The 10,799-nt window shown below is 34.7% G+C and overlaps 1 pseudogene across 1 annotated transcript; it reads left to right on the top strand.

The window, feature by feature from the left end:
• The first annotated feature begins 2,885 nt into the window (after positions 1-2,885).
• Positions 2,886-10,336, top strand: LOC306638466 (annotated as a pseudogene). The gene is made up of 2 exons: positions 2,886-3,821; positions 9,328-10,336. The product of its transcript is annotated as an uncharacterized misc_RNA (transcript).
• Positions 10,337-10,799: the final 463 nt, after the last annotated feature.

Below are 10,799 nucleotides of genomic sequence, written 5' to 3'. Positions count from 1 at the left end.
ACCCTAAGCAACTCAGTGAGACCCTGTCTCAAAATTAATAAATAAAACACAGAGCATGGCTTGGCATTTTATTAGATAGTTAAGCACCCTGGGTTCAATACCTGATCACTTCCCCGACAAAAAAAAAAAAGAAAGAAAATATTTAGATAGATTCTGACACACAATGCCTGCCCAATAAGTGTGTCCTATGATTAGAGCAATCTGGCCAGCAGATCCATTACCTTTACTGTATGGGAAGAAACTCCAGTGTAGCTGTACACAGTCTGCCCTCCTGGAATATGAGGGATGTTGTAATCTTATGAGAAAGGGAAAGTTCGTCAGAAATATTCATCGCAATTCCAATGGCAATACAAGCTGTGCCTCACATATCAGATACTAGGATACAGAATTCCAATGACCCATAAAGTCTAGAAAACAGAAGGTTTGGTGTCAAATTATTTTTTCCCCACTCAGGATATTTTTTTCTTTTTTATTGGGCCAAAATTGTGCATATTTATAAGACACAGTATGCTGCTTCTATGCATGTATCCATGATGCAATGATCATATCAGGGCAATTATATATTTTTGACCACAAACATTTTCATTTTATTATCATGAAAACATTGAACATTCTCTTTTCTGACCATTTAAAATATACAATGCATTATTGTTAACTATGTTCACCCTACTCTGTAATGTAGCACCAGATTTTCTGATCACATTCCACAGAGATTCATCATTTTTGACCCTTTGGTGACATCAATTTTTACTTCGATTTTTATTTATTTTCTTATGCCATAGAGATCAGTAATTGTTTTAAGTAAGGTATCCATTTCCCAGGAGTTTAATTTATAGTATAATAGCATTCTATACACATCTAACACATTCAGTTCCAGTGAGGAAACATCTATATCACAGGTTTGTTCTCTAAAACTAGACTCTAGGTACTTGAAAATGAAAAGAATGTATTTTCTGAGCAACCAATCATAATTAATGATATGTCTAAATCATTTGTCTTAGACTTAAAGAATTTTTATGAGAACACTTATCTCATGCCCTTACTTTTAAAATATTTGTTTCTTCTATTTAAGAGACAGGAGAGAAATTAGAACCATTTCTTCTGCAACATAAAACATCAATGCATATAAAAACACAAAATAAAAAATGGTAGACTTTCTCTTTTCCTCTTATTTTCCTAACTTTTGCCACACCAGCATCCTTCATAAGGTGTTTAACAATCAAAGATGATGAGTTCATGATTACCACTGCCACCCTAATACTGAAGGTTTTGTTAATATTCCTGCAAGCTGGTAATGAACTACCTCTGCTTAGCAGAGGATACTTTTAGATTTTCTATGGAGTTGTCATTGTTTAGTTCCCTATTACCATAGAACATTGAAATAGAATTTTTAAAGAGGATTTTTCATTTGCATTCAGGCAAATATCTTAACTTTCTTTTCTTTTCTTTTCCTTTCTTTTCTTTTCTGTTCTCTTTCTCATTCTCCTTCTTCTTTATTTAATGTTTAACACACAAGAAATCAATGGTTTCAGGAGAATAATTTATTGCCATTTCATGAAAATTGATTAAAGATACAGAGAAAACATCAGGCTGTTTCTCTTCCAGACCATCTTCAGTCAATTTGGACTACAATGACGTAGCAAAGTCTCCATTTCTACAAGGTAAGAAGGAAGGCATAAGTAAGACCTTTCAACTTCCATAGGCCTCTTTCTTAAGGGAAAGGTCTGAATGATAGTTTCCACTTACATGAAATATAAAATTTTATCCCTTTACCCCAATAACTCTTTGAGGGACCTTAGAAAGTTTTCACTTACCTCTATTTTAATGTGATTAAAATATTTTATATCGGGGTTGTATTCAAATTAATTTGATGACATATGGTGTATCTATCTGTATTAACTTCTACACATAATTCTCATTTACAAGTAAAACCTTGCACTCTAGGTATTACTGGTGTCTGTTCTTTAAAATTTATCATTTTAAAACAATTTGAAAGTACATTTCTACCATACATATGATAAAATATAGTTCAAACAACTTTATTTTTGAATATTGTCAAAACAGTCAAAGACAATAATGTACCATTGAACATAACTTTCCATAACATTTCAATATAATCATTTCTGATATTGTTTTACTAAGAATAAAATATCTAATTAAAATAACAACTTTTACTATTTGAAATTATAAGACTTTCAATAAATGTCACTTAATTTATTAAAAAATGTGCAAATGTTTTTTTTTTTTCTGAGACATTATAGGACTTCATAATTATTGTTACAATAAAATCATAACTTTGCTAATTTGATAATAAAAACTATTGTGTCTTTGAGTGTATGTGTTAAGGCCCTTTTTCATTGACTAATTCCAATTATAGAGAATCTTCATGAACTACAAGTTTCAAAGAAAATGTTCACACACTACAATAGAATTTTAGGTAAATTGTACGTGCATATTTACATTACAGAAAGATTTTAAACCTCAACAAAAATGTACACCAAAAATTTTATACTAGTTTTACAATTCATGATCATAACTTCTTAGTGAATCCAAGCTAATTTCTAAGCAGCATTAAAGTACGTCTTTGAATCTGTTCAAAGTCTCCTAAACCACCTAATTCAATGAATTATCTTAACTGTACAGGGTCATAGTTAACTGAGAATCATTCAAGATTGTTGCTCATGCTTAAATTAATTTTCACTTGTAAGATCTATGAAGATACATATTTCATATTACTCATAAAACTCAAACATTTTGAAAACATGAGGTATGTTTCTCTTACAATCCATGAATATGTTTAATATTAATATATTTTCTCTATGATCTCCTCCCTTAACTAGCTCAAAACTTCTCACATGTATTCCTTAACTTGACTTGTTGTAGCAATGACTGAGAAAAACTGCACCACTGTGACTGAGTTTATTCTCCTGGGATTGTCAGATGTCCCCAAGCTGAGAGTCCCTCTCTTCCTGGTGTTCCTTCTCATCTACGGAGTCACAGTTCTGGCCAACCTGGTCATGGTCACACTGATCCAGCTCAGCTCTCACCTGCACACTCCCATGTACTTTTTCCTCAGCCACTTGTCCTTTGTGGACTTCTGCTACTCCTCAATCATAGTGCCCAAAATGCTGGCCAACATCTTTACCAAGGACAAAGCCATTTCTTTCCAGGGCTGCATGGTGCAACTCTATTTATTTTGTACTTACGCAATCACAGAAGTCTTCCTGCTGGCAGTGATGGCCTATGACCGCTTTGTGGCCATCTGCAGCCCACTGCTGTACATGGTCATCATGTCCCAGAAGCTCTGTGCAGAGTTGGTCTCTGGCTGTTACCTCTCAGCATCAGTGTCTGCTCTCATTCATCTCTGCTTAACTCTTGAGATCCCAGGTTACAAGTCAAATGTGATCAACCACTTCTTCTGTGATCTACCCCCACTCTTGAATCTTTCTTGCTCTGATGTCTCTGTGAATGAATTGCTGCTCTTCATTGTGGTCAAGTTCAATGAGGTCACTACCATCACCATCATCCTCACCTCCTACCTGTTCATCCTCAAAACCATCCTGAAGATGCGCTCTGCAGAGGGGAGGCTCAAAGCTTTTTCCACCTGTGCCTCCCACCTCACAGCCATCGTCGTCTTCCATGGAACAATCCTGTTCATTTATTGCCATCCCAGTTCTGGCGCAAGTCTGGACATTGACAAAGTGACCACAGTCTTCTACACTGTGGTGATCCCCATGCTGAACCCCCTGATCTATAGCCTGAGGAACAAGGATATGAAAGAAGCTCTTAGAAAAGTGGTGGACTCCAAAATGTTATCCAGGGTGTTGAAATAATTTGGGTTAAGGGATGAAAAATGTGTAACATAATAATAATAATTTCATAAAAATCTTAGGAGAAAAGTTTTATGTCATGGGTAAACACTTTTTATAATCACTTATTTATAATACATTCTATAGTTGTTTCTATGGATTCTGTATCTGTTCTTATTCATCACTGTTAATCAGGTAAATGCCATTATTATGAGTAGCAGACTACTGCTTTTAACATGCCTGAATTTCTTATATTCATGTGACACCTATTGTACACTGAGGATAAAATACTTTTGCTTGTAAGTAAATTTCTAACCTTCATCTTGCATGTGTATTTTGGTCTTCATGAGATAATTTTTGTCATTTTTTGTGTTTCTCAGGAACACTTCTTGATTCAGCCTTTTCTCCTGTGGAACATCGATTCTTCCTTTATAAATACACATGAATTATGACCATTTCTACTTGGACTTGCTTTTAAAATGAAGTTTCTAACCTTGTATTTATAAAAAGTTAGAAAATCAATAGGCCCAATTCAAAAAGACTAGAATTGGTGTTTCAACCTTCATTTTTTAATTTGGAAATTTTATCTTCACTTTTTCAATCCTTGTTTTCCTACATTTCAACACTTACTCATTGTTCTAACCTCCCAAGATTTTATTGAGCTTAAATTTTGACAAGGTATATTCAGTACTGTTCACATGCTCGCAAGAAATAAACTTTGCTAATTAATGATTTGAGATTACAATGACATCTTTACTATTAATTGTAAAATATCTTCAACTATAGAGATTTCATAAGAGATGAAACTGTCTTAGAATAGATAAATTGTGGTACAAATTCATGTTATCAATGTTCTTATGTAGAATTTTGTCAGGAGAAAGAATTTGAGTCCATATTGAGTCCATATTAACACTCTTTTTATACTGAATTTTCACATTTCACTCATACTTTCCAATTCATCACTATTTATACCGTAATACCAAAACCCTAAGGGCACTATTAGATAAGGTAAACCTAGAAGAGTAGAAGATAAGTTTTGTGATCCTGAGTAGCTTTGACTATTAATAAGTAAACTTAACTTTGGACACATTCTTATTCCTAACAAGGTGAGAAATGAGTGAGAGCAAACATTCCAGATGAAGGGAATAAATACAAGTGTCCTGCTTGATACTTTCCTCTGTAATGTCCAGTCTTGAGAGACCACATGGATATATGAGGACAGGCACAGGGGAAACCCTCTCTGATCACCAGAAATCTACATTTTGGTTGGAGAGAAAACCACAGCAATGTACATAAAGACAACCACACCTCACCAAGGTCTGAGTGATGGATAAGTATGGGTTAATTTGCAGAAATTGTGACAATATGCATAAAATGAATGTAGTCAGGAGGAATCATAAAGTGTTTCATAGAAGTTTCCCTATCTCAGTAATATTTTGATGTATAAATAACATAAATGATACTCTAAAGATAGGTGAGATATCTCACAAATCTGTTTGATAATAGATAGATACATAAAAAGTTACTGATAGTTACAGGAACTAAAATTTGTGAAGAAAATTGAGATATATTAAATTCACTAGACCAGACATGGGGAGTCAGTATTAGGATCTTAAATATGCACTCCATTTACTAACTGGAGAATAACTTGGTCTCTATATAATGTATTCACTGATTTATTTTGATTTAATTTGAACATATTCATTTTGGTAACGTGATATGACTGCATTTTACATTCCCTTTTTTCTCAAACATGTGAAAAAAAAGTGTATCCATCCAATGATATTTATGTATATCCAAAAAGATATATGTTGCTTTTTGTAAAGAGTGATTATAGGACAGCATCTTAGGCATATATGAAAACACATGTATGAATATAAAAGTAACAAAAGCATAATCAAAACAAATATCACTGGAGATGGAAAAAGAACCAAGAATTTTGACTTCTGTAGATATTTGGGATTGCAATATTCAGGATAAATTTCTGAAAGTCATGTTCTAAATCAGAAGCAAAGAAGAAATCATTGTATGAATAATAGCATATATTTTATAGGATATTGAGATATTATAATAACATTAGACATCAGGAGATACTAGTTGTAGTCAGATTTAGCTCCTGGGACAGGAAGAAACAAATTCCAAGCATCTGTAGTCTTATACTGAATATATATGAAGAAAGATATCCACATAGTATCTTTGGCAAGAACGTAACCAAGTAGTCAAGGGACATAAATGGCAGAATCTACCTGCTGCTGGTTAGAGTAATAAAAGGGCACTGAAACTTTGCAAAGAACAGAGGCATAGCAGAAATTTGAGACAATTGTTGAATAAATAAAAAAAATTATAATCTCTGCTCTACTTGTCATTCTAAAAAAATTGTGGAGTGGGAGAATAATCATGGAGCAGAGGGAGATGGTATTCAACTGAGTTAACTTTCACATAAAATGTTTCTAAAGCTGCTGTTGACTTCATTTACATTTTCCATGAAACAAGAATTACTTCAGAAATGAGTCCTTAGTTTTAATTGCTGTTTTGAGGCCCCTGGAGAGTAAGGCAACCAATTTCCTCTAGGACTAGACACCAAAGGGAGATGGAATAGAAATAAGGGTACTGTGTCTCCCCAAATGAGCTCTCTCAAGACCAGAGGGGCTGCCTTTGCCACAGGGAGGCAAGTTCACAGGTCTGAGAAAGTGCAGATGATGTTTTCTAAGGAAGGTTTTTAGAAGATGATCTAGGTTTTGTCAGATTTTCATGGGAAAACAATTTCGGGAAATTTTGAGCCACTGCACACATTATGTATGGGATTACTGAGGGAATAGGAAGCATGCTCTTTCTTGAGAGCTTTGTATGGAGAAACTCGCTTTGAAGAAGTACACTGTGAGTGGGAGAAGTTAGGCCACTGTGAGTTTTCAGGAATATATATCTCCTTGTGTGTGGTAGAATTTAAAGGAGTTTGCAAGAGAAATAGGTATTTAAATGAAATGTATTTGAAAGGACTAAGTGAACCTTCTAAGGAAATTTAATAAAGAGAACATGATCTAAATATGTTTTAGGAGCATGGACATAAAGCTGATTAATGAGGGACAAAACAAGAACTATTAGAAAAAAATTATAAGAAGTATTTTTAAATATTACATTTACCCATATTTAAAGAAAATATAAATTGTTCGATCTGTAAAATATTATCATTTGAGGGAAAGGTATCCTGATATGGAAATTGTACATTAGTCTTAAGTAACAATCAGAAGAAACACAAAAAGCTATCCAAATCAGGGAAATAAAGAAATAGTTCTTTACAGAAGATTATGAATCTTTCTTCTTCAAATAAATTTGGAGATTTTTGTTTTTCACAAATGGGTGGAGTCATTGAGATGCTTCTAGTGAACGGAGGCCAGAGATTCTGTCGTACCTGGTACATTTCACAAGTTAGCTTCCTATTACACAGAATAATGCATCACAGAAGATAAGTCCTACTGAAGTTTAGAAATAGTAAGATGAAGCAATCAGAAATAATTTTAAACAGAATTGACTACAAAAAGATTGTCTTCCCAAAGATATTTAAGTCCTTGGATATCTGAACACAGGCCCATAGAGAGTCCTCCATGTTGGAACTCTGGAAACTGTCTCTTGATTATAGAACCAAAGAAGTTTTACCAGAAATGATTTTACGAGAAAGGGTCCTCATTAAGGGAAATGTGGTTGAGGGAGCCCTGCTCACAGTACTAAAGAAAGGTCTCAGGTGAACTGGTTGTGCTGATTGCCATAAAATACTAAGTTGTTCTGGATATAGGGTTGCTAGATTTAGAAAAAACAGAGGATACCAAATTGAATTTGAACGTCAGATAAACAAATATTTTCTCTGAGTGTACACCAAGCAATATTTAGGACATACAGAAAAAATTCATCATTTATCTGAGACTCAAATTTAACTAGGGTTCTCTAATCTATCTGACAATGATACCTGAGCACCAATCAGAGAAAGCCCTACAATCTCTCTGTGACAATAACCTTTTGCTCCTGGATGTCTTCTCAATTTAGTGACAACATCTTACCATTTTCTTCCAATTTTTTCAGGGGGTTGGAGCAGACAGGAATTAGAGGGGCAGAATGAGTTTTTCAGATGACTTAATGGGATGAAGAAGAGAGGATCCAAGAAAGAGAAAATGTCTTTGTGGGTGATTATGGATTTTCATCATGCCTATTCATATCCAAGTGAGACATTTCTGTGATATCCAGTCTGTATGTTTCACCTTGGGGCCAACATTCAAAACATCTCTGAGACACCACTTTCTTTCCCATTTGACATTCTAAAGATTCTCTAAAAGGTAATCAAAATAGTTAGAGCAGCTCAGGAGTCTGAGACAAGGAGGATCACAGATTCAAAGATAGCCTCAGTAAAAGCAAGGCACCAAGCAACTCAGTGAGACGCTGTCTCTAAATAAAATACAAAATAGAGGTGGGGATGTGGTCAGTGGTCAATTGCCCCTGAGTTCAATCCCCAGTCCCCACCTCAAAATAATAATAATTAGAAAAATAAGTATGAAAATGTGATATTTATAAATTAAAATGTTAAATTTTATATCTCCAATGCAAATCAAAATGGCAGTGGAAACCAGATAACAATTTGATAGGGATTCAAGAAAACTGGGTTCATTGATGATCTAATTTTGGTAAATTTTTGGTCAAGTCATGGTGGTATTTTTGTGGGGGGTGTGGGTAGTGCTGGGATGGAGCCTACAGGCTTGTGCATGCAAGGTTAGTGTTCTGCCACTGAGTTATATCCCCATGCCCTGTATTTATTTTAAAAATATGAGACAGTGTCTATAAGTTACTGAGGCTAGGGTCAAACTTGCAATACTCCTGCCTCAGCTAATTATGGCTTCTTCAAGTTTCCCTTTGACCATCCAGAGAGCAGAGCAGTTTAACAGATAATTTTTGATACTAAAAAAAGGAAATTACAGACTCCTATGTCTGATATATTCAATTTAAGGCAGAATAATGATTAAGATGCTAAATGAATAATTAAACCACGGATATAAATGAAAATTAGATGGACTATTCTTTTGGAGTGTCATAATGTAAGCAAAAATCATAATTAGAAAAACTAATTATAGAATCTATTTCAAATGCTTGCACTTTTTATGAGTAATCACAGAACCAAAATAACTATTTCATTTTGCTAGACATTATTCTTGAAGAGTTACTGAAGCTCACTGAAATATGAATATTGTACATGAAGAATTGATCACATGTTTCTGTTCAAACTGCTGAGCTAATAATGATTATCTTTTAATATTTTCAAATTACATTGCAGAATATGAGAATAATTAGTAGTACAGTTTCTGAGAAAGTAAAATTCACTCAAATCATATTTCTGAAACTTCAATTCTTTCTGTCTTGATACTGGATACTTTTGGGAATCATAAAAGACTTTCACCTCATATTCTGCTGAGGGGGTGATTAAGCATGATTTTGGTGTCAGTCGTTTTCCTTCTTTTATTTCCAAGATGATTTTCAGATCTCACTGAAAGAAAACATGTTTCTAAAAGAGAGAAATGTAACCTCCCAAGCCACCTACACCCTCTTGGGCTTCTCGGATCACCCAGAACTGCAGAGTCCCCTCTTCTTGGTACTTCTGTCAGTCTACACCTTCAGTGTGGTAGGGAACCTTGGGATGATTGTGATCATCAGAATTAACCCAAAATTGCACACTCCCATGTATTTTTCCCTCAGTCACCTCTCATTTGCGGATTTCTGCTATTCCTCTATCATTGCTCCTAAGATGCTGGTGAATCTACTGGTAGAAGACTGAATCATTTCGCTTTCAGGGTGCATGGTGCAGTTCTCTTTCTTTTGCACCTTTTAGTTACTGAATTGATTCTATTTGCTGTGATGGCCTATGACCACTTTGTGGCCATTTGTAACCCACTGCTGTACACAGTGGTCATGTCCCAGAGACTCTGTGTCATGCTGGTGTTTGGATCTTATGCATGGGGAGTCACGTGTTCCTTGACCCTTACATGTTCTCCTTTAAAATTATATTTTCAGGGCTTCAATGTAATCAATCACTTCTTCTGTGAGTTATCCTCCCTGATATCCCTCTCTTGCTCTGATTCTTATCTCAGTCAGTTGCTGCTTTTCACTGTTGCCACTTTTAATGAGATAGGCACATTGCTCCTCATTCTTACCTCTTACATGTTTATTATCACCACTGCCTTGAAGATGCGATCAGCCAGTGGGCATCGCAAAGTCTTCTCCACCTGTGCCTCTCACCTGACGGTCATCTCCATCTTCCACAGCACCATATTCTTCCTCTACTGTGTGCACAACTCCAAGAACTCCAGGCACACGGTCAAAGTGGCCTCTGTGTTTTACACAGTGGTGATCCCCATGTTGAACCCCCTGATCTACAGTCTGAGAAATAAGGATGTCAAGGACACAGTAATAAATTAATGCACACCACAGTTTTTTTAATATTAACTATATATATATTTAATATGGTTTTCACACCACAATTTTTTGAATGAACTCTGTGTTACATTTATTTTTCTTAAAATCACTTTAGATTTCAAAAGGAGAAAACATTTTGCAACTGAAAACATTTTAATATGAATTTTAAATCAGGGAGACTATACTTGGTTTGGCTTGTATAAACCAGATAAAACTAATTGATCTTGACTTCTCTCTTTGTCTACAAAATTATATAATGTCATTTAGTTCACAAGTTGATTTTGTGTGGCAAATGAAAATGTACACGATGTATCGCCCATATTATTATGTGTAGCTCAGGCTAATGCTGCCCTTCTCTCAGTCCTGGTGACTCCTAGAGTTAAAGTGCTAAATTACCAGTTGCTTTTGTAAAATTAGTGAAACAAATAAAAGGGAAAGGTTGTTGAACCTTCCAAGAAACTCAAAATTTATTCCTGAAGATAAATACAGTATGTGAGTTTGTTGTGATATCCTTTTCAAATTCAGCTGATAAATGATGAT

The sequence above is a fragment of the Sciurus vulgaris genome (assembly GCF_902686455.1).
Source record: "Sciurus vulgaris genome assembly, chromosome: 11".
In the NCBI taxonomy this organism is placed as follows: domain Eukaryota; kingdom Metazoa; phylum Chordata; class Mammalia; order Rodentia; family Sciuridae; genus Sciurus; species Sciurus vulgaris.
Note: the sequence above shows the minus strand (reverse complement) of the source record. Positions and strands in the feature narration are given on the sequence as shown.